Source organism: Geotrypetes seraphini, chromosome 2 (assembly GCF_902459505.1).
Source record: "Geotrypetes seraphini chromosome 2, aGeoSer1.1, whole genome shotgun sequence".
Lineage (NCBI taxonomy): Eukaryota > Metazoa > Chordata > Amphibia > Gymnophiona > Dermophiidae > Geotrypetes > Geotrypetes seraphini.
The window spans coordinates 89,249,268-89,274,989 of NC_047085.1; the positions used below are offsets into that span (position 1 = coordinate 89,249,268).

At 42.5% G+C, this 25,722-nt stretch overlaps 1 protein-coding gene across 1 annotated transcript in view; it reads left to right on the plus strand.

The window, feature by feature from the left end:
* The first annotated feature begins 1,047 nt into the window (after nucleotides 1-1,047).
* The window catches only part of PAG1 (phosphoprotein membrane anchor with glycosphingolipid microdomains 1), a 147,061-nt gene continuing 122,386 nt past the window's right edge, over nucleotides 1,048-25,722 (plus strand). The window contains exon 1 of the mRNA XM_033934977.1: nucleotides 1,048-1,456. The gene's annotated coding sequence lies outside the window, so the exon portion shown is untranslated. The remainder of the gene's footprint in view (nucleotides 1,457-25,722) is intronic.

Consider the following 25,722-nt stretch of genomic DNA (forward strand, 5'->3'; position numbering starts at 1 on the left):
AACAAATAGAAGACAATAGTTTTCTCACTCAACAAATATTTGAGCTCTGGAGCTCTTGCCAGACGATGTGGTAGAAGTACTGTATCTGGATTTAACAGAGGGTTTGGACAAGTTCCCGGAGTAAAAATTCATAATCTGCTATTAAGATAGACATGGGGAAAGCCAGTACTTATCCCTGAAGTTGGTAGCATGGAATTGTGCAACTCTTTGGGATTCTGCCAGGTACTTGTGACCTGGACTGGCCACTGTTGGGCTAGATCAGGGGTCTCAAAGTCCCTCCTTGAGGGCCGCAATCCAGTCGGGTTTTCAGGATTTCCCCAATGAATATGCATGAGATCTATGTGCATGCACTGCTTTCAATGCATATTCATTGGGGAAATCCTGAAAACCCGACTGGATTGCGGCCCTCAAGGAGGGTCTTTGAGATCCCCGGGCTAGATGGACCATAAGTCTAATCCAGCATGGCTACTCTTATGTTCTTATGATGTTGTAGACAGAGGGGTAGGAGTGGAGAAAAGAACTGGGGGGCGGTGCAGAGAAAGTTGGGGAACAAATTAAGGGAGGGATGAGTAGTCAAGGGAGAGGATCTGATGAAGAAGGTAATTCATATCTGCAGAGATGGGCAGATATGAATTAGTGAAATGAGTCTACACAGCAGCCACTGGAGTAAGAATATGCAGAAAAGTCTAGAAGAAATTCAAGTCATCTGTGAAGTTTCTGGAGTCACTGATGATGTGTCCCGAATACAGTCATGCAAGCAGTAGAAAAAGAAAAGTTGTTGAAATGTGATTGCATTTGCAGCCACTGAACTCCTGGTAGTAAGGTTGTTGACCTTGGCTGATAAATGCAAGCAAATCTGTACAGAGATACCTGATCAATATCATTTTTATTCCGAAGGGGACAGCATTAAGAGAGCAAAAGGTCAAAGGAACATGCAAGCTGTCCCTCAAGTTTCACAGCTAGGTGCTCCCTTGGCTGTGAATGGACGCCAACCGCTCATTTGGTTGCCTCCGCCCGCAGGCGCTCTGCCCTTCCAGTCCTCCGGCGTATCCCAGCTACCTTTTGGAAAACATCCCCCGAAAACTCTCTGATTTCCCTCGATCTTGTCTTCAATGATATTTCCGAAGGCTGCATTGCTAATTTTCGAGCCTCCAGACTCTTCTCTTGGGAGGGGGGGAGTGTCATTGTGATACAATTCATTCCGCGAGCTGACAGAGGAGGCATTGTTTGCTCCGTAATGGGCTTGGCAGCCAGATAAGGAAGTGAGCTGTCCTCTGCATGCAGATTCCGAGCGCGACCCAGCAGGCGCGAGCTCGGCATTCCAGCTCCATGCTGGCTTTCACCGGCGGCGGGAGGAGTTTGTGCAGCGCTCCCCAGCCCCCGTTCGCTTCTTCATCGGCAAATCGCCCGAAAACCGGACATGTGCTCCGCGACGGGGAAACATTTTTCATAGCAGGTAACGGCTGCATTTTTTTTTTTTTTTTTTTTTTTGGGGGGGGGGGAAGGGGGTTGTAAATTTGACTTCTGACGCCGCGTTTTTAATGACCGGTTAATGAACGTGTAGGATTTGAAGCTAGCTCGGCGAACAGCTTCTGCTGGACCCCAGCGATCTTTGAGCAGTGAGTCCACTGAGATGAGAATGCGTTCAAAATCTGGGTGACTTTCTACCTGATTGCCTGCATCTTACTGCCGTGACCACACTATTGGGAGAGGCACGGCACTAGACATCATTACAGAGGGCAAATAGGGTTTGTAGCTAGCCGGTAACTTCCCAGCGCTCCTTAATTGGGGAGGGGGGGGTAGGTTTATTAAAAATCATCCTATAACAAGAGAAAAAAAAATAGAGTTTATACTGATTTAAACTTTTTAAACTTTTGATGTTCATCTGTATTTTTGCTACTCCCCCCCCCCCCCAGACAGTTGGAACCCAAGCACAGTACCCGGATTCTTGCCCAGAAATAGCTAACAAGAAAAAAAAAATTTAAATTGAATCAGATTGGACAGACTGGATGGACCATTCGGGCCTTTATCTGCCGTCATCTACTATGCTACTATGTCTTTTCTTTAATGCCAAATAAGGTGGATAAAGTGATTCCTTACAGATGTTCTTTAGCGCTCTTTTGTTATTTTTTACACGCTGAATGCAATATTAATCTGAGGGGAAGTTGGGAACGGGATACAGTATGTGCTTACCACAGACAGTCAGACACAGTTCAGTTAGAGTTACAGTCGGATTAGTGAATGGCATTCAAGAAATATAGGGAAGGGGGTTGGCTGCGGCATTGATCGATCACAAAGAGGATAAGGTGAGGTTCATGTAGATTGGTGGAATGCTGCTCCAAAGAAGTGCCATTTTGCCAGGAAATGACAGGATCTAGATTTATTGGGGGGGGGGGACCCACTTACAGCTCTTTGGGGCTTCCATTTTAATCAGAACCAGGACTGGTATTCTGCTATCATGAGCCTTCATTCACAGCAAAGTGAGGATTGTTTTGTGCATTTCACAATCCTTTCTCTCCCAACATGCTTAGTCCAGTCACTGCAGTGAGAGAGTCCCCCCTACCCAGGGACTGCTAATAGGCTTTGTCCAGGAACTTAAAAGTCTGGGCCCTGAAATGATCCACTAACAATAACCATTACTCCCTCTATCCCCAGGGACATGAAAGCCACCTCCAAGAGTAGCAGACAGGACTCTGGAGGGGGGGGGATCAAACCAGGAGCCAGCACTGTCACTGAGTTTTGAATTGCCTTAAGGAATCCTAGGAGGGATGGAGCAGCCTCCCCCCCAAAAAAAAAAAAAAGAACTGGGAAGAGTGAGAGGGACAGAGGAGAAAGGAGCAGAATGTGGTTATTGAGAAATGAGGGATTAGAGATTGGTGGAGACAGAGAAGTGAATGAGGCATGGATAAAACTTCAGCTGGAAATGGGGAACTAATGGAGGGAAAGGGGAAGATGAAAGGATCACACAGAAAAGGAAAACTTTTTTTTTTCTACTGCATGGTAGTCACAGGGTGGAGGAATAGTCTAATGGTTAGAGCAGAGGACTGAGAAAAGGGGGAACCCAGTTTGAATTCTACTGTAGCTTTTTGATTTGGAGCATGTCATTTAAATTCCATTGCCTCAGGCGCAGACAAGGTTGTGAGCCCTCCCGGGACAGGAAAAAAGAAAGGGAAAGGGATTGGGACTTGTATGCCACCTTTTTAGTAGTTTTACAATCACCCTCAAAGCAGTTTACATACAGGTACTTTAAGCTTTTTCCCTGTCTGTCTTGGTGGGCTCACCATCTAATGTACCTGGGGCAGTGGAGGATTAAGTGACTTACTCAGGGTCTCAAGGAGCAGGGCGGGGTTTGAACTCACAACCTCAGGGTGCTGAGGCTGAAGCTCTAATCACTGTGCCACAGTTTTTCCATATGTAAATCCTTTTTTTTTTTTTAAATGTGGAAAAGGGTTTTTATACAACTTTTGTAACTGCTTAAATTTGGGAAAAGTAAACATGTGGAAAGGGTATGTCTACTTTTATATGATTGGTGCATAGACATTTCCAGCAGAGCATAATTGGAGTTGCAGTGCACCTGTGTATTTTATATGATGTATGAGTGCATTCCTAAAGTTCACAGAGCATGTGTAAATTTGGGTGTGTGCATTTGTGTACAGTGATGGCTGGTTTGAGGAGTCTATTTTAGAAAGTTACTTGGAAGGCCATTTTCAAACAGAACGTCTATGTCCGATTTGGACGTATCCAGCAAAATTTCCAACGTCGAGGGCCATAAAACGGGCATTTTCCAACTGGGACACCCAAATATATATATATTTTTAATGTAATCTACTTGGACATCTTGGCTGACAGAATGTCTAGAGCACCAGAACGTCTAACTTTATACCCCATTTTCGACCACAAATCCGTCCAAGTCAGAAACGTCCAAATCGGCACCATTTAAAATTTTATTTCTCGTCTTCAAAACAAAACAAGAAAACACATCCGCTTTCATCGACAAACTATTGATCCCACATACTACTTCCCGATCACTACGATCTTTCCCCAAATCTCTCCTTTCAATTACTCCACTTCACCATATTTTCAATGAGGCAACACGCAAGACTGTTTTTTCTGTGGAGGCCCCTACACTATGAAACACGCTTCCATGTCCTGTCAGGAATGAAACATCCTTATCGATTATATAAATCAAATCTATAGACTTTTCTGTTTACTTCTTTAGAAAGTCCCTCCAGTAGATAGTGCAATTCATTACTCTTACCCCTTCCCAATGTGTCAGGCCTTTGTTTCCCTTTTTCTTTCTTTTTAATAGTGTATTTTTTTCCCTTTCCCTCCTATATGCTTCTTGTCTTTTGCATTTATAATTGACTTTTCAGTATGATGTATCGTTATGTAATGGGGTGATTTTTCCTCTTTGGTTTTAACCTTGTATTTTTATTGTAAGCCGCCTAGACATAATGTTAGGCGGGATATCAGATATATAATAACCTTGAAACTAGATGTGGTAGGGGCTAGCATTGTAATGGATTGGTCACATAGATCATGGGTGCCCAAAAGGTCGATCGTGATCGACCAGTAGATCACGAAGGCAACGTGAGTCGATCGCGGAGCCCATCCCAGGCTCCGAGATAGACTCGCATTGCCTTCTGTTCTACCTGCTTCCCGACCCTATAAAGAGGATGCTGAAGCGCCGGGCCGACCAATGTTCCTCACTCGACATCAATTCTGACATCGGAGAGGAAGTTCCGGGCCAGCCAATCGCTGCCTGGCTGGCCCGGAACTTCCTCTCCGACATTAGAATTGACGTTGGGTGGGGAAAGTTGGTTGGTCCGGCACTTCAGTGTCCTCTTTACGACGGCAGCCTGTTCCCTGATGGCGGCGGTGGTGGCCTGTTCCCCGATGGTGGCGGCAGTGGCTTGGGGGAAGGCAGGGAGACGGAAAGACAGACAGGGAGACAGACAGAAAGGGGGCATGGAGAGAGAAAGACAGGGAGACAGACAGAAAGAAAGGGGGCATGGGGAGAGAAGGACATACATACAAAAATAAAGGGGGGTAGAGAGACAGAAAGAAAGACGGAGAGAAAGAAAGAAAGGGGAGGAGGGCAGGGAGAGAGGAAGAAAAAATTGGGGGAGGGAATGAGGTCTGGAGGAGAGGTAGCATACAGGAGACTGAAAGAAGGGAAGAAATATTGGATGCACAGTCGGAAGAAGAAAGGGCAACCAGAGACTCATGAAATCACCAGACAACAAAGGTAGGAAAAATGATTTTATTTTCAATTTAGTGATCAAAATGTGTCCATTTTGAGAATTTTTATCTGCTGTCTGTATTTTGCACTATGGCCTCCTTTTACTAAACTGCAATAGTGTTTTTTAGCGCAGGGAGCCTATGAGCATCGAGAGCAGTGCAGGGCATTCAGTGCAGCTCCCTGCACTAAAAACCGCTATTGTGGTTAGTAAAAAGGGAGGGGGTATATTTGTCTATTTTTGTATAGTTGTTACTGAGGTGACATTGCATAAAGTCAGTTGCCTTGACCTCTTTGAAAACCCGCGGAATATAAATGGGAAACTTTATGTTTATGTTATAAATATGAAAAAATGAATTCAGAAATTTTGTGTCATAATAAACTATTTAAATTATCCTGGGGGGTCCATGGATGAATTTTGTTAACTCTGATTAGTTGGATTATGTCTTTATTTTTCTTTTTTGATTTGCACATCAAGGAAGGGTGGGAGGGAAGGAGGGTATTATATTTTGTAATATTCATTGATTGAATACAAGTCCTGTTTATGATATTAATTTTATGCATAATTTAATGCATCTTGTTTTTTGTTCTCAAATTAGGGCGGGGGAATATTTTGTAGCATATTTTGATTGATTGTAAGTGCTGTCTATGTAGTTAATTGTATGTTTATTTTAATGCACTGTTCTCGAATTGAAAATTAATAAAGATTGATTAAAAAAAAAGAATACTCACCTTATCAAATGAGCTTTTGCTTAATTGAAAAATTAGTGGAGAGCACATTGTTGCAGTGTTAGTCTTTGAATGAATGTTATTTATGTTTCTTTTTGTATGAATGAAGTATGCTATCATATTTTAATAGCATTATATTTCAATTTTAATGATGCATTTTATTGTAAACCGTTGAATTGTGTTTCAGCTAGGGCAGTATATCAAGTTTAATAAACGATAAACAATATATGACAATATAGTAGAATTTTGGTAGGTTTTGGAGGGCTCATAGTTTCTACCATAAATGTAGTGGTTAGAGCGGCTTATGGGCCTGGCTTCTCCTTTCTATGGTTCACTAGCCCACCCACCTGGCTACTTAAGACACCTGTGCGATGCTTTACTTGGCTTCTCTATATCAGATTCTGCTATTCTAAAGACAGGTATTGTACTCTTTAATTTGGATGTTTGGGGAGTTGAAAGGGGTCTGTGACCACTAGGGGAATGTGTGTGTGTGTGTGGGGGGGGGTCATTAGTTAATCCCTCCAGTGGTCATCTGGTCAGTTAAATAGAAACATAGAAATAGACGGCAGATAAGGGCCCACGGCCCATCTAGTCTGCCCACCTTAATGTCCCTCCACTACCTTTGCCCTGTGAATAGATCCCATGTGCCGATCCCATTTGGCCTTAAAATCAGGCACGCTGCTGGCCTCAATCACCTGTAGTGGAAGACTATTCCAGCGATCAACCACTCTTTCAGTGAAAAAGAATTTCCTGGTGTCACCTCGTAGTTTCCCGCCCCTGATTTTTAACGGATGCCCTCTTGTTGTCGTGGGACCCTTGAAAAAGAAGATATCTTCCTCCGCCTCGATGCGGCCCGTAAGATACTTGAACGTCTCGATCATGTCCCTCCTCTCTCTGCGCTCCTCGAGCGAGTATAGCTGTAATTTGTCAAGCCGTTTTTCGTATGGTAGATCCTTGAGTCCCGAGACCATCCGGGTGGCCATTCTTTGCACCGACTCCAGTCTCAGCACATCCTTGCGATAATGCGGCCTCCAGAATTGCACACAGTATTCCAGGTGGGGCCTCACCATGGATCTATACAATGGCATAATGACTTCCGCCTTACGACTGACGAAACCCCTTCGTATGCAGCCCATGATTTGTCTTGCCTTGGACGAAGCCTGCTCCACTTGATTTGCAGACTTCATGTCCTCACTGATGATTACCCCCAAGTCTCGTTCTGCTACCGTTTTTGCTAGGATCTCGCCATTAAGGGTATAAGACTTGCATGGATTCTGGCTGCCCAGGTGCATACCTCTTTGGCACTTAGATACTTCTAAACAGGTTTAGCCTAAAACGTCTTAAGTTTCATCCAGGACGTCTTGCAAAATGTTCGATTATAGCCGGACGATATCCAAGTCTAAACGGCCCCAAAGCCCGTCCAAAACATGCCACTAATATGCCTCTTTACTAGTTAGATGTTCTGGAGGGAAAACGTCCTGCAAAACGTCTTCACTTTTTTGTTTAGAAAATCAGCACTTGGGACATTTTAGCGAGAAAAAAGTATAAATGCGTATGGGGGTCTTTTGGAAGCATATGTTAAATAAATGATTAAATTGGTAAAATCTTTAATTCTTGAAATATCTTAATTTTTCATGCACATCCAAGTAGGGAGGGAGGGAAAGGGAGGGGGAGGGTGTAGGGAAATTTATTTTAACTATTTATTCAAGTACAAGTGCTGTTAATTGTTGTATCTGTATACATATTGGCTTGCACTTTTGGTAAGTCTTGAAAATTAATAAAGATTTATTAAAAAACAAAAAGTATGAACTCCACTACTTTTAACTGAGAGCATTATCACCACGGAAGAAAAAGCCTCAGGTTCTATTACGGGCAGAGCAGAACGCTCAAACCTCCACCTCCCACATCATTGGCAAAAAACTTGCGTAGGTGATGTGTAGTGCCACAACCTGTGTCGGTGCAGGACTAAAACAACTACTCTAACTAACTTACTGAAGTGTTAGTACAAATGCAAGCAACTCATAAAACGTATTGGACAAATGAAAATCCATAAGCCCTGAAGAAACGGTCTTTACCATGAAACGTTGGCTATATTTCATTAACACTCAGTACGTTAGTTAGAGTAGTTGTTTTAGTTCTGCACCGACACAGGTTGTGGCACTATATATCACCTACGAAAGTTTTTTGCCAATGATGTGGGAGGTGGAGGTTTGAGCGTTCTGCTCTGCCCGTAATAGAACCTGAGGCTTTTTCTTCCGTGGTGATAGTGCTCTCAATTAAAAGTAGTGGAGTTGGTTCATGCATTATTTATTTCCCACTTTCACTGAATTGAATTGAATAGTTTTCACTAAAAAAAAAAGTATAAATGCGAACTTATTTGGGTTTTTGGACATTTTACAGTTTTGAAAACGCCCCTAATTAGCACCTACATTGTCTTTCTTAAATAAGCCTAAACAAAGCACTTCTTGTATATAGGTGCCATTTTATAAAGTCAAACCTCATCTGTGAGGATTTAGAGGGGAATTCATCAAAAGGTGCTAATGATTATTGGGCGCTAAATGCCAAGACCCCCCCCATAGGAATATAATAGGCATCTTAGCGTTTATTGAGCGCTAATTGCTTAGCACCCAGTGATGAAATTCCCTCCTTAGTGTTCAGTGGTAGTAGGAATTGGGTAGCAGAGAGCTTCCTCGGGTGTAGTTTGGAATTCTGGTTGTAGATGGAGAGAGAAAGGAATGGTCCTGATGGTGCTCCAGAGGAAAATATTATACCCCACCCCACCCCCCTTTTACAAAACTGCGCAAGCGGTTTTTAGTGCCAGCCGGGCGCTGAATGCTCTGCACTGCTTCGACGCTCATAGGAGCTCTATGGGCTCCTTTTACAAAGGCGCTCTAGTGGTTTTTAGTGCGCGCTAGCCGCTACCACCTCCTTTAAAGTAGAGAGTTGCGTGGGAACAGAAATCCCACCCATCCCCGCCAGGATCCTCCCCGTCCCCGCCAGGATCCTCTCCGCCCCACCCGTCCCCATCAGAATCCTCTCCGTCCCCACCCATCCCCGCAAGGAATTTCCTCCATCCCCGCCCACCCCCATAAAAAGCAGCAATTACTTCTGACAGGATCATCAATTCCACAGTTTCTTTTGCTGTTTTCCTTGTGGAATCTCTTTGATGGAATCCTTTTTTTGTTTTCTGTTCAGGCAATTAACATATAAACCCCCTCTTTTACTAAGGCTGATGTGTCCATTATATTATATGGACGAACCCTTCTTCCAAAGCCTTCCATCCCCGTCGGAGTCCTGTTGGCCAGAGGGGGGTCCCCGTGGGAGTCCCGTGGGCCAGAGGGGGGTCCCCGTGGGTTATGGGGGGATTCCCGCGATCCCCGTTCCCGTGCAGACCTCTGTTTTAAAGCAGGCGGTAATTTTTTGGCTAGCGCGCACCGATCTTGTGCGTGCGCTAAAAACGCTAGCGCATCTTTGTAAAAGGAGCCCTATGAGCGTCGGAGTAGCACAGAGCATTCGGTGTGCCAGCCTGTGCTAAAACCGCCTGCGTGGTTTTGTAAAAAAGGGGGGGGGGGTTTGTCAGGGAGTAAATGTTGGAGTGGAGAGGAGTGAATTTTGCTGTCCAATAATGGGTCTGGGAAGATACTGGTAGTTTATATTTATGATATCTCACCTTTCACAGAAACACTGAAATGAGTTACAGCACGAATCATAAAAATCAATACAGTTTAATACATAAACATTTGATATCCTACACAAATATTTTTGTTTTAAATTCTTTATTCATTTTTAAACTTTCAACAAGTGTAACAAAATACAGTCATATACACTTTAATATCACTTACTAATCTAGCAAAGATTAAGTCATAACACATACCCTCCCTCCATTATACATATCAATAACACTTTAGCTCAAGATATCATTAAAATAACCCACCCTCCCCCGTACTTTAATAAATAAAAGGGGAAAAATAAATTATTAGTTATAATCAATATACACAAAATTTTGTTAATGGCTCCCAAACATCATTAAACTTTTTAAAACGTCCTTGCTGAATGGCTAATACTCTTTCCATTTTAAAAAATATGGTATCCTACACAAATATTAAAAATAGACACATAAGTGAATTCTGAACTGTACGACCCCCCCAATACCTCCAGAATCTACTGACACTGAGATGAAAAAGAGGGTTTGTGAAGGAAGATGAAGAGCTCAGGCTGGGTAGGTTTTTTTTTTGCATATTAATGCAGATATGATACTGTAATTAAAAAAAAAACAACTTTTAAGAGTACCTAAGGGAAGCGTAAAATGAGAATGAATTTAGATCAGAGCACAGGGGGATTCTTGTAGTTGAAAAACAGAAGAAGATATGGATGGATAAGGTGGAAAAATAGGGGGAAACATGCAGGAGGACAGAAATTGCGAAGTTGAAGAGCGTGAAGGATTCAGAGAAGTAAAGGTGGTCAACAGTGTCTAAGCAGACAAAAAAGGCCCTAAAGAAGTGAGCTATCAGCTTTGTACTGTGTTCATACTTTGATTATGTTACGGTGGTACAAAAAGAAGTTTCATAAAGGTGGTTAATAAATCCCATTAAATAAAATAAGTTTGACAGTGAACAACACAGCAACACCTTCAGTCTTTTTACATAGACTAGTAGGCTAAAGCAACAAAATTGACTAAACATCTGTGCTAGACAGGAACTCCTCCTTCTAAAATGAGAGAAAAGGAAGCCCTTATAAAAACTTCATACTATTTTGAGTGCTGGTAAAGCAATCATGCCTTTCGAAGTTATGACAAGACACATAAACAAATCTTTAGCCAGGAGTCAGTGGCTCAAGCCATCAGAAAGTGCTTACAGTAAAGTGAAGTCTTAAATGTTGCAGGAAAACAGAGGGAAATGCCCTCAGTAGGCAGAAAGAACCAGGGGTTTTGCCATTATCTATGCTTGTTCTGGCTGGCATGAAACATCCAACTGGCAGGCAACATTGTTGCTTTAAAGAGTTTATGCCCATCATACTTCACAGTGAAGAAGTGGTGTTTTATGTTTCACAGGTTCTTCTCCACCCCTCTTTATCCCAGCAGAAAAAAAAGATAAAAATGCAATTTTCCAGAGAAGGAAAAAGGTAAAACAAGAGGGCATAACTTGAGGTTGCAGGGAGGAAGATTTAGGAGTAATGTTAGGAAATTCTTTTTCATGGAGAGGGTGGTGGATGCCTGGAATGCCCTTCCGAGGGAGGTGGTGGAGAGGAAAATAGTGATGGAATTCAAAAAAGCATGGGATAAACACAGAAGATCTCTAATTAGAATATAGATGGTATAAATTAAAGAACTAAGGTCAGTATTGGACAGACTTGTATGATTTGTGTCCCATATATGGTGATTTGGTATAGGATGGGCTGGGGAGGGCATCATTGGGAATTCCACTAACTTGGAACATAGGACGTTACTGGCCAGACTTTACAGTAGATATCCTGCAAACAACGAGATAGTTAGATGGCAACTTCAGCAGTTAGAGCCTAGGACAATATCAGGTGGACTTTAGATGGCCCAGAAATATCAAAGTGACAAGTTAATTTAATCATGTTAATTTAATGGGCAGACTGGATGGACCATTCAGGTCTTTATCTGCCGTCATTTACTGTGTTACTATGTTACAATATAGTTAGAGCTGCCAAGTGACCCATTACAAATTAGGAGGTTTTAGGCCAGTCCTGGAGATTTGACAACTTGATTCCATGCAGTGCTGATTTCCAGCGATAAAGACTAGCGTGTTCCAGAAAGCATTGGGATGTATGCACAGATCGTAGGACTGGTTAAAAATCTCCCTCTGAACTGGTTCACATAGCAGCTTTGCATATTGAAACTTGTTAGGAGCTGAAGTCCGCCCTGTTATTCTCTGTAGCTGCCTCACTGGATTCTTCTTAGCTCACATAAACTGGAGGGGTACTGTTGGCCTCTTTTTGGCTGAGATCCAAGTGCAGGATCTGAGCTCTGAAGAACCCCCAAACTGTGGACCAGATGATATAGGAAGCCTTCCCAAACCTCTTACTAGAAGAGAAAAAAAACAACAAAAAACCTTGTACAGCATGAATTCTGCAGTGGCACTGCAAGACCTGCAGGGAGGTGGAGGTGGAGGGAGGTGGAGACAGGCTTTGGATGGTTACTATTCTTTCTCCCTGATCAACCTGTATGAATCCCTATAACGAGTGCATTTTCCCCAGGGAACTCTTCCAGGATTGGTTTTGAATGCTTCTCAGTGCTCAGAGCTAGTAATACATCTCAAGATTTTTCATAATTATAAATTATTTGCTGTCATCCTTTTGCTGGGAATAGGGTCTGAAAATGAGTTAATTTTCCATAAAGCATGACAGCATTGAACCTCACTGCTATTCCAGGATATGTTGGATGATCTCGCCTTTTGGAATTCATAAAGTGCCAGGCAACGTACTAAGATATCTGTATATTATCTTCTGTTTATCCGCTTTAATTGTAGTTAATCCTCTTAGCTTTCTTATTAACTTTTATGGATTATTTTCCTACTGCCAGCAGGTCCATGAACAAGATCACTATGGCTTATACAAAGGGGTGCTGAAAAGTTCTCAGCCCGATCAACTTCCCAAATTCTGAGTGTTATTTTGCCCCTGTACCTGAAAAGAGTGTTATTTTATTTTGCAAAGTGCCAATCTGCAGAGTCATAATGCTATGTTTTTGACATTTTCTCAGATTATTGATTGAACCATGTCAACAAAAAGTGTGGAATTTTAAAGTTTGGAATGCCAAGCTGTCATGAAGTTCCTATTCCTGCAGAATAAAACTCCAAAGGAAATCCATGAATGTATGATTCAAACATTAATTGACAGATGCCCATCATACTTCATAGTGAAGAAGTGGTGTGCTGAAGATTTTGGGGCTGAAGATGCAGCAAGGTCTGGAAGGCCTCAAATGGTGTCGATGCCTGAAATTGTTGACCATGCGCAAGACCTGATTTTGGCAGATCGGTATATATCGGCTAGAACAATTCCTAAGACACTATACATATCCATGGAACGTGTTGGGTGCATAATCCACAAGCAGCTTAGTATGCAGAAGCTGTCAACCAAGTGGATGCCCAAATGTTTGAATGCTGACGAGAAATGGCATCGAATAGACACTTCCAAGTTCATTTCGCAGCATTTTCAGCAAGCTGGTGCCAACTTTTTAGAATAACTAGCACTGCTGATGAAACATGGTTACACCACTACGATCCTGAGACAAAACAACAGTCCATGCAATGGCGGCACTCATTCTCCAAGGCCAAGGAAATTCAAGACCCAAACATCAGCAGGAAAGGTCATGGCTATAGTGTTTTGGGGTCAGGAAGAAGTTGTAATGACTGACTAGCTTCCAAGGGGCCAAATAGTTAATGCAGAATACTATGGTAACTTGCTGTGCTCATTAAAGGAGGCATTGAAATAGAAAAGGAGAGGGAAGCTGCGGAAAGGAGTTCTCTTTCTGCAATACAATGCACCTGCTCACAAGGCTGGCAAAACAATGGATGTTTTGACACAGTTGGGGTTTGCTCCATTTGACAATTCTGTAGTGATTCAGAGGTGATTGCAGCAGTGAAGCAGTATTTCAGTGGCCAGATATCAGAGTACAGTGGTACCTCGGTTTACGAGTGCACCGGTTTGCGAGTGTTTTGCAAGACGAGCAAAACATTTGCAAAATCGGTGCCTCGGAAACCGAGCATGGCTCGATTTATGAGCACCCCCCCCCCGCAATCCGGCACCCCCCTGCGATCCGGCACCCCCCGCCTCGAACCGGCACCCCCCCCGCCACGATCTGACCCCCCCCCCGACATGATTGGGCACCCCCCAGCCACGATCTGACCCCCCCGACACGATTGGGCACCCCCCCCCGCCACGATCCGACCCCCCCCCCGACACAATTGGGCACCCCCCCGCTGCTTCTTACCCTCATCGGCCTTCTCCTCTGCTGGGCCTTGAGCATCTGAGCATGCTCAAGGCCCGGCAGAGGAGGAAGCCGATTTTCAAGAGTGCCCAGATGAGGGTAAGAAGCGGCGGGGGGTACCCAATTGTGTCGGGGGGGATGTCGGATCGTGTCGGGGGGGGTGCCCAATTGTGTTGGGGGGGGTCGGATCGTGGTAGGGGGGTGCCCAATCGTGGCGGGGGGGGGTCAGATCGTGGCCGGGGGGGGTGCCGGTTCGAGGCAGGGAGGGTGCCGGATCGCAGGGGGAGTGCTTGATCGCGGGGGGGGGGGGCCTTCGAGGGGAGCAATGCCGGTTCTCGGGGGGGGGGGGGAACGCATCAAAGCGAGTTTCCATTATTTCCTATGGGGAAACTCGCTTTGATAAACGAGCATTTTGGATTACGAGCATGCTCCTGGAACGGATTATGCTCGTAATCCAAGGTACCACTGTATTTTTTTTTTTTTTAGAACGATTACAGAATCTTCAGACACGACATGCCAAGTGTGTTGAACTTAGGGGTGAATATGTGGAATGACGCGTAAGTTTCATGGCTCCGCGTCATTTCCTTCTGAGAACTTTTTAGCACCCCTCATAATGTAGCAGAGATGTTTTATCTTCTTACTACTATATATTATTTCGATAGTGCTACCGGATGCATGCAGCGTTATTCATTAAACATGCATGAGACAATCTCTGCTCAAAAGAGCTTACAATCTGACAGACAAACAGGACAAAAAAGGTGAAGCTATACATGCTGCTCGGGTAGGGACTTGCAAAAGGATTGATGAGGCGGATAGGGTAAGGGACTATAGAGGGAATGACAAACAGAAACGGGTGCTTTACACGTATCTGCACTATTCCTGCCATTAGCCCTAGAGCTTAAGAGGGGGGAGCAAATTTTTATCCTAGGCAATATGGTAAGTTTAAACGTTTTGGGGTTAGATACGTAGCAGTCAGCGTTTCTATTTATATTTATTTATTTTTAGTATTTATATACCACTTATAGCCTAAGTGGTTTGCATTCAAGCATTTTTCCCTATCTGTCCCGGTGGGCTCACTCTATCTGACTGCCGCTGGCTTTACGCCTGGCTGCTCAATGTCGAGCCACGTTTGGGTTCTAGCACTGAATATCCAGGAGTATGCAGCCAGCTAAAACCTAGCCAGTTACATGCTGCTATCCAGCACTTCCCTGGCTAAGAAGAACCATATAAAGGGCCCCTTTTATAAAGCCACAGTAGTGATGCTGCCATGGTAATGCTCCAAAGACCATTCAATACCTATGAGCTTCGATGTGTTTACCGTGGCAGCACTGCTACAATGGCTTTGTAAAAGGGTCCAAAGATAGGACTATGTTTTATGTGGTCCTATTTATGTGGCTATCGTAACCGGTTACGTGCTGAATATCGGAACTTAACCAGCTAAGTGCCGACTCTGCCCCCCCAGAAAGCCCAGAAAATAGCTAGTTTTGGCTTGGGTGCTAACTGCGCATTTTCAATGGCACTGTTTGGTTAAGTACCACTGAATATACCTGATTAGCCCCAGAATGGCAATTTAAACTGCCAGGACCCTCATCTGCTCTCTTAAATTATTTTGAATATCTGCCCCTTCATTTTTCATCCTGTCATAGTTGCTTGTAGCGGTCACCTCACTGAGATTTGGTGTAGATATTATACAGCAGAGTCACCACGTGAAGCTACTCAACAGAATTTGGTAAGAAAAGGTTATTCTATCTCCCACAGAGATTCATAGCCTATGTTCTCTGCCAGTCCCAACTGGCTTTCTAGAATGTAGAGCAGGGGTGGGCAACTCCGGTCCTCGAGGCCGGAATCCAGTCGGGCTTTCAGGATTTCCCCAATGAATATGCATGAGATCTATTTGCATGCACTGCTTTCAATGTATATTTATTGGGGAAATCCTGAAAGGATTCCGGACCCTCGTGGACTGGAGTTGCCCACCCCTGGTGTAGAGTATGCTCTGAAACCCTTTTACTTCATGGTATGTTCAGACAGATTATGGATTCATAGATATAAGAAAAACTACATTATTACAAAGGGACATGCGTTAACACGAGTTATTTAACACAGGTTCCAATTGTCTTCACAAATGAGGACATTTCGACAGTGCCAGATACAGGAAAGCTATTCACCGGAGGCATAGAAGAAAGCCTCACAACAGTAAATGTGACGTTGGACATGATATACTTTCAGATTGACAAACTGAAAAGCGACAAATCCCCTGGACCGGATGGAATTCACCCGAGAGTATTAAAGGAACTTAAGGTCGAAATTGGTGAATTGCTACAATCTGTGGCTAATATGTCAATTAGAATCGGGCAAATACCAGAAGACTGGAGGATAGCAAATGTTATCCCAATTTTCAAAAAAGGATCAAGAGGTGATCCAGGAAACTATCGACCTGTGAGCCTCACTTCGGTTCCTGGGAAGATAATTGAAACACTGATTAAAGACAACATTGTACAACATTTGGAGGATCACAACCTAATAATTGCTAGTCAACACAGATTCAGGAAAGGGAAGTCATGTTTGACAAATTTACTACAATTCTTTGAGAAAGTGAACAAACAAGTGGATAGTGGAGATTCAGTGGATTTCCAGAAAGCGTTTGACAAGGTTCCACATGCAAGGCTTATGAAGAAACTACTAAGCCATGGAGTAGGAGGAGAAGTGAACAGATGGATCAGCAAGTGGTTGGAGAACAGAATGCAGAGGGTTACAATAAATGGGAATTTCTCGGACTGGGAGAGGGTGACTAGCGGCGTGCCCCAGGGCTCGGTTCTTGGGCCCATCTTGTTCAATATTTTTATAAACGATCTGGAAGAGGAAACAACTTGCAATATAATAAAGTTTGCAGATGATACAAAACTATGTCAGGCGGTTGACTCTCAAAGGGACTGCGAGGAACTCCAGAAGGATCTGAACAAGCTAGAAGCATGGGCAATAAAGTGGCAGATGAATTTTAACATAAACAAATGCAAGGTGATGCATCTAGGAAAAAAAAAACAAAGAACACGAGTATAAGATGTTGGGGGCGACATTAGCAAAATGCGAACAAGAAAGAGATTTGGGGGTACTGATTGACAGAACCCTAAAGCCTTCGGCACAATGTGCGGTGGCGGTGGCGGCGAAGAAAGCAAACAGGATATTGGGCATGATTAAGAAGGGGATCACGAGTAGATCGGAAGATGTAATAATGCCACTTTATAGAGCAATGGTCAGACCGCAATTGGAATACTGTGTACAACACTGGTCTCCATACCTCAAGAAAGATATAACTCTGCTGGAGAGGGTACAGAGGCGAGCCACGAAACTCGTCAAGGGATTGGAGAATTTGAGCTACAAAGAGCGCCTTAGGAAATTGGGACTGTTTACCCTCGAGCAGAGAAGACTGAGAGGGGATTTAATAGAGACTTTTAAATTAATAAAGGGATTTGATAAAATAGACCAAGAAGAAGCATTACTAACTTTTTCGGAGGTGACACGGACAAGAGGTCACAGACTGAAACTGAGTGGCAGCAGGTTTAGGACGAATGTCAGGAAGTTCTTTTTTACACAGCGAGTGCTGGGAATTTGGAATGCTCTCCCGGAGGATGTTGTGACAGAGATGACTGTTCTGGGATTCAAGCGCAAGTTGGATGCACACCTTCTTGCAAATCATATTGAGGGCTACGGTATATCTGGGTCTCCAATCAGGAGTACCTAAATGGGCCGCCGCGTGTGCGGATCACCGGACTGGATGGACCTCGGTCTGATCTGGTGAAGGCTTTTCTTATGTTCTTATGTTCTTATTTTATACAGTAGGATCTCTTTACTAATAACATATGCTAGTGCATTAGCACACTTCAATAAATCTAGCTTAATGTGAAGAAGAAGAAAAGCTTGTTTGAATTCTCCTCACACAAGCACATATGCACAAAACTCACTGTGTGTTTAATGATCACCACTAAACAAGTTTTCACTGGTTTAGCGTCAAAATATTACATCTATCGATGCCCAAAATGGCAGAATGCGGTCTTTTCCATGGTTTGTAGTAGCCTCTGATATAATCATATGTAAATACATTACAACAAGCTCATTGATATTAAAATGAGTGCTCCAATCAATGGCTACATGATGCACACAAGCACCGGTTTTTAATGGTCCAAAATCTTCAACAGGTCTGGAGGTGCTGGTAACATAACATAACATCACATCATACTTCTTAACCGCGTAACCATGAGTTCTACGCAGTTTACAAAAGATTATAAACTAAAAACAATTTAAGAATGACAAAAAAATTATTTGACCAAGTATTTTGAAAAGAGATAAGTTTTCAGTTGAGTTCTGAAATATTTATAAGAGCAAGCTCTAAGCAATAACAATCAAAATTCTCTGTCATGTGAAGCTGCTTGAAATGCTAAAGTATGGTCCAGAAATTTCTTACTTTTACAGCCCTGTACTGACGGGAAGGTGAATAGGGCATGAGACTTTCTACTATTTTTATACAATGCTAGAGAGAATCTATTAACCATATAAGACAGAGCGGTACCATACATCAATGGTCCCAACCCTGTCTTGGAGGACCACCAGGCCAGTCGGGTTTTTGGGATAGTCCTAATGAATATGCATGAGAGAGATTTGCATATAATGGAGGTGACAGGCATGCAAATCTGCCCCATGCATATTCATTAGGGCTATCCCAAAAACCCGACTGGCCTGGTGGTCTTCCAGGACAAGGTTGGGAACCACTGCCATACATAACCGTATAGCAAAAGCAACCCAACTTAAACAAAACACGAGCCTCCATTGGCAGCCAATGCAATTCACAATAAAATGGAGTCACATGATCATATTTTTTTAAGACCGTAGATCATTCTAACTGCTGTATTCTGAATCAGTATGAGTCGAACCATGTATTTCTTGGGAATTGTTAAATACACAATATTACAATAATCCAAAAGACTCAATAATAAAGATTGTACCAGAAGTTTAAAAGCAGAAAACTCAAAAAAAGGTTTAATAGTACGCTGTTTCCATAGCGTGTAATAACCCTTATGTACCACAGCATCTATTTGTTTTTTCATAGTTAGATGCTGGTCCAAAATAATTCCCAATATTTTAATTGTTGGTTGAATTATATATAAGGTAGAATTTATACCAATCGATGGCTCGTGAATAATCTTATGTGGCGACGCAAGAAAAAACTTTGTCTTATCAGGGTTAAGCTTAAGTTTGAAATCCTGGTAGCGTTAAAAAAGCGAATAGCAATTTTTTTTTTAATGGGCATAGGTGTTACACGTTTGTTACACAAGCACAATATCTTGTCCCTATTAAAAATAAAGAACTCACTCCATGACGGCCCACATCCCCCGAACTTAAAAAAAAAAAAAAGTAGCAGGAGGGAAGTCTACTCTCTCCAGCCTCAGCCACCCAGACCACCATGCCCTTACCCTCCCCCCCTCCCCCCCGACACCTTTAAATTAAATTAAAGAGCAGCAGGAGGGCCTACCCCGCTCTTGTATAGAACAAGCTGTCACTATTGCTCCCCACATCCAACGTACAGAACAAGCCCCTTCTTCTTTTTCCCCGGGCCTAACATCCATCCTTTGTGGTCGAGTATGTAGCTGGACAGGAGCAATGCCCAGTTGCTTCTGTCCATGTCTTGCCTGTGCCAACTCCAATCTCAAAATTACTGCTGTGTTCTTCAGCTAGAGATTACAACCACCATTTTGGCAATAGAGAGGAATTGGGTATTGATCCTGCCCCAACTACCAACTAGACCACCAAGGATAGACAGTAGGTTCTGTGCACAGGGGAAGGAAGGGCTCATTCTTTGTGTGGAGAAGGATGGAGGGGAGCTCATTATGTGTGCGGGGGAAGGGAGAGCAAGGGGAGCTATCTGACATTTCAGTTCCTGCCAAAAATGCTACTGGAATAAGGCTGAACAAGGGGTCAGTTTTAGCGCCAACCCCGAATTTCATATTCTTTAGAGTTTTATGTTTAAATTGATAGGTCGCCCAATCAGTCTGTTTTGAAGGGAAGATGCTCGCCATGTGTCAGTTGAAAGCAACTAAATAACATGGAGTAGGATTTCTGCATTCTTCCCTATATCACAAAGTGCTTCTGTTAACAATAGGTCAATTTTGGATCCTTAAATGGAATGTCATATACTGTAGTTGGAAAATGCGCACAAGCAAGTTTATTCCCATTTCATGCCTAAAATGTGGAATCAAGTTTCATCATTAGGCAGATCATTGGAAGGGATGGGTTGCTAAAAAAAAATGTCTATAAATGTGGATCCTGAATTTCTCACCTTATTTGATTGGCTTAAATATCTTAAATCTGTAGAAACTAAATTGGTGTAAAAGTGTGTCATTTGTATTATCTTACTGTTGATTTACACTGTGTATGTAGATTTGTAACCCGTTCTGGGCTCTTTTGGGGGAACCGGCTAAAAAGTTGAGTAAATAAATACCTAATAAAATACAAATTCACAACCAGTGGCACAATGTTCTGTTAAATGAATGGAGCTGTTGCATTCTGAGTAGCAATTTCTTAAACTCACTAGAAAGTTCATAGTCGATAGGTCAGGGACCCCTCCTGGCCCTTTATCAATATAACATCTCTGCCTCAATGTAATCAATAAGGTATCTTTATTTCTTAAAAATCCTCAGAATAAACCTTTCTAGAAATTAGTGTAGTATAAGCTGTAAAGGGCCTTTCTGAGATCTAAAACTGATTAGTAATTCCACTCTACTAACATCCTACTGTGAGATCTGCCAATCTCTCTGAGATAGTAAGGTTCAATTATTTTCTTAAGGGTCCTCAGGATAAAATTATCTAAATAACCATGTTTCCTGAACTGTGCTTGATCTTTTTTAAAATTGCAGAGAATCTTAATTTTGCTAGTCAAAAAGGCCCAGTCCATAGTATTTTCCAGTCATGACACAGCCCTCCTTGTAAAGATTAATGAGGCAGTTACTTACGGCTAGTTAGGCATGCAAAAGGAATTTAGGCATTGAACCAGATCATCCACAAAAATGCTTTTCTCTCATACAACAATTTAAATGTGGTCCATCTAATAATAAATGGCTTTGATTGAAATACTGGGGGGGCCCTATGTCCCAAACTAGGGTAAGATTTTGCAGTGACCTCATATTAATTGCTGGATTAACCGTTGGGGGTGTTTTCAGCAGTTTTCCTTTCAGTTAATATAGAGAAACTTTTTTAAAAAAAAAATCCTTGTTAATGCCATTTCAAAAAAACACAATGCAGTTATCTAAACCTTTTCAGCTGGCTTTAACCGCTCTGTGTTGCTTGCCACCTTAAAAGTCAATGATATCCTGTTACTGAGCTGCAATAATAATAGGCCGTAGCGTGCCCTTACATAGATCTGTCCTGTGCACTAAGGCCATTTTTACTATGGCTATAAGAACTCTGATGTTCTTTTTTTTAGTTCAATAATTTTTATTGACATTTAAAGAGATCATACATAAATGAATACAACAGTATATTAGATAACATGAGTTAAATGTATGAGAAAAGAAAAGGTAGAGAAAAAAAGCAAAACAATATAGCGATATAATGACAATTAACAATTAATCAATAATACTATCAAAGATACAAAGAAAAGGACAGTATGGATGTACACCTTGTTCAGCTGACTCATCATGGTTTTAACAGGCATGTAACTGTAAGATTTTAATGGCTCCCATATTTTATTAAATTTATTTAACCCTTTTAATCTTTCTGTAGCAACACGTTCATATTTGGCAGTTAGGCAAACAGTATTCCACACCAGGTTATATTTCCACCCTTGAAGCATCTTTCAAGTGTTGCAAAATGATTTTGATGGCCAAATTAAGTAAAACTCTGATTTTCTAGTTTGTCCATTAATGGCCATATGCTATGGCCATTAGCAAACAGCCACTCTTAAAAATTACTGTGGGAGCACTTCTGCTACCTATTTAGGAGGTATATATAAATATATATAAATATATAAATATATATATAAAAAAATATATAAATATATATATATAACTAACTAGTTGGCATGCGGTAATGTATTTATTTTATTTATTGGGATTTATTAACCGACTTTATGAAGAGATTCATACAAGGCGATGTACAGCAGGTATGGTTTAACATAACTCTCCTTCTCTCCCTATACCCTTTCCCAGGGGTAGGCAATTCCGGTCCTCGAAAGCCGGAGCCAGGTCAGGTTTTCAGGATATCCACAATAAATATGCATGAGATAGATTTGCATCTCAAGGAGGCAGTGCATGCAAATCCATCTCATATATATTCATTGTGGATATCCTGAAAACCTGACCTGGCTCTGGCTCTAGAGGACCAGAATTGCCTACCCCTGTCTATCGAGATCTAGTACTGCTCCCCCCCATTTCCTAGCCTTCCAAATTTGCCTGGATCACTAGCAACAGCAGCAATTAAGTCAGTCTGCTTCTGACTGGTGTCGTGCCCTTTCCTTTCCAGTGTCCCACACTTGCCAGTGCTAGTGATCCACCCAGAGGCGTACCTAGGGTATTTGGCACCTAGGGCCTATCATTTTTTAACCCTTCCCTCTTCCCATATAAAAAAAGGATCAGAGGAGCACCACCTAGGAGCTGTACCTGGGGTGAACTGCCCTCCCACCACACTCCCTCCCTGTTATACCACTGCATGCGGAAGGGGATTTTGGTGTCCAAAAGTTAGTAAAAAAATATATTAAAATTAGTCTAATAAAAAGATTATCTTATTTCCATTAGCAGTTTAGAAATGTTTATCAATACAGCTACAATATTACTTTAGTTTATTCTAAAGCAACAAAAAAAATATTTTTTTCTACCTTTTGCAACCTCTGGTTTTTGCTTTCCTCATCTTCTCTTCATTCTCCATTCCATCCAGCATCTGCCCTCTTTCTCTGTCCCTTCCATTTTTTCTCTTTCTGTCTCCACTCCCTCCCGCATGCTTTGGCAGCTCTCCCTTCTCCTTTCCTTTCCTTCCCTTATTCCTACCCCAACTCACCCTATAGTCTGGCATCTGCTTCCTTTTTCCCATGCTCTGGGATCTCTCTCCTCTCTTATCCTTCCATCTTTACCTCTCTATCCCCCTTAATGCTCTGGCACCTCCTTTCCTTCCTTCCCTCCCTTCCTTCCCAATGGTCTAGAATCTCAGTCTCCTTTCTTCCCTCCCCCATACCCTGGCAACTCTCCTCTCTTTCCCTTCCATCTCTCCCTCCCCCTACCCCTCCATGCTCTGGTATCTCCTCTCTTTCCTTTTCCTCCCTTCTTCCTTTCTCCGTGGTCTGGCATCTCTGCCTCCTTCCCTTCCCACCCTCCATGCCCTGGCATATCTTCCTCCCCTTCTATGGCCTGGCATCTCCTAACCTTCCCCATGGTCTGGCATCCCTCTTTCGTCTCCTCTCCCTTCTCTGGTCTTCCATCTCCCTCCTTCTTTTTGCCACCCTCCAGTTGGCAACAAAACATTCACAATTCGCTGCTCTTGTCAGCATCTGGCCTTCCTCTCTGCCAAGTCCCACCTACTTCCTGTTTTTACAAAGGTAGGACTCGGCAGAGAGAGAGACCCAATGCCAGTAAGAGCAGTGAATTGTGAATGCTGCTGCCAGGAAGAAATTCTTGGCGCTGGTGCCAGTCCCCAAAGGAGTTGTCGGAGCACCCCCTGCCCTGCCACCAACTCCAGAGTCTTCTCGGCCCTGTGTTCCACCCTGTCTGATGTAACTTCCTTCTTCCTTAGGGGTAGGATGAAGATTCCGGGTCTGGCAGCAGGGCAGTATTTGTGTACCACTGCTGCAACCGGTGCTGGCCACGTTTCGGTACAGGGAGGGAAGGGGCATGGAAGGAGAAGTGCCAAAAGTGCTGACCCTTGGAAAGTACTGCCTGAGGCTACCACCTCAATTTGCCTCATTATAGGGCTGCCCCTGGTGGGGGGTACGCAGTGTAACGCAAAATATCAAACACCCAATTTCAACTCACAATAGATCACGATGGAAGTCATCAGTAGCAAAACTTTTCACACAGGCACACAGCCTGTGATTCACTCGCTTTTGTCATTGGCTCAATAAAACTCTATGATCAACATAACTGATATTTAATAAACTTTTTGTTTGCTTTTTGTCTTTTTTTTTTTTTAACTAAAATTCTCAAATTGTGCCACAGTGTACCAAAATGTAATTGTGACCACTGAGACACTTATCTCAAGAAATAAAAACCACACTTTTCAAGAAATTCCTGAAGCAGCATTAACATCACGACCTCTTAGTAACTCTAAAACCGACATCTGATCTACCCATTACTGCACTAACAACAACAAAAGAACCTCCACTATAACCAACTATTAATTCTCTTACAAACCACCTCACCCTCAACAACCCGTTAATGTTTATAAAATCTACAACTTACCTATCTAGCCAATCAATGTAACTCTGTATTTCTAAATTAACCTTTTGTAATCCGCCTTGAACCGCAAGGTAATGGCGGAATAGAAATCCCTAATGTAATGTAATGTAATGTAATGTAATGTAATACTGGACCATACACTGGCATGGACCGTATTTTGACTTCTGCATCAGGGACTGGTCCTGTAAAGACAGATATCCACATTATCAAAGTGGTGATATTGAAATTTGCAAAACATCACCACCCTCTCATCCCACTTAAATTTTATTAGTTATTCTTCATTTTGTATATGCCACTGAATGAGCCTTATTGATTCAATGGTTTACTAAAGGCGCATTTGTAACTTGGCTTTTAAGGCTTGATTTATGTTCACTGATCCTTTAACTGTGCAAGTAGACTTCCCCACACATGTAAGCTGACAAGAACATTGAAATTACAAGTAGTATTGGCCCTATTGAGTTCTGTCCAATTTATTGTGCTATAACACCATTGGTACTGACCACATAATAGCCAATGAGTCAGTTGGATAGTCCAATCTCTTATAAGTGAGAAACTCATCTATAGTTTTGCCATGCTGCATGCTGGGTTTTGATATTTTGTCTGATAGTATTGATGTCAGTGAACTTTGGGCTCCTTTTACCCAATATCCAACACTCTATTTACCCTTAGATCTCTCTAATACTCTTTTATCTACCAAACGTTATCTAAAACCCATAATTTCACCCTATTCTTATCTCCTAAAGACCTCCACTTCCCTTTGGTAACTCTTTACCCAATATATATTACCTTAAAAATTCTATGTCATCGCTTATTCTATTCCTTCAAATTTTGAATGTAATTTTGTTTTAGTTTGGATGTAATCTGCCTTGAACCGCAAGGTAATGGCGGAATAGAAATCACTAATGTAATGTAATGTAATTAGTGCGCAATTAGTGTGCAATTCTGGAGGCCACATTACAGTAAAGATGTGCACAGAATTGAATCGGTTCAGCGGCGGCCACCAGGATGATCTCGGGGCTCAAGGGTCTCTCGTACGAAGAGAGACTGAACAAATTGCAGCTCTACACTCTCGAGGAACGTAGGGAGAGGGGAGACATGATCGAAACATTTAAGTACCTCACGGGATGTGTCGAAGTGGAAGATGATATTTTCTTTCTCAAGGGACCCTCGGCCACAAGAGGGCACCCGCTCAAACTCAGGGGCGGAAAATTTCATGGCGACACCAGAAAGTATTTCTTCACAGAGAGAGTGGTTGATCATTGGAACAAGCTTCCAGTGCAGGTGATCGAGGCAGACAGCGTGCCAGACTTTAAGAATAAATGGGATACCCATGTGGGATCCCTACGAGGGTCAAGATAAGGAAATTGGGTCATTAG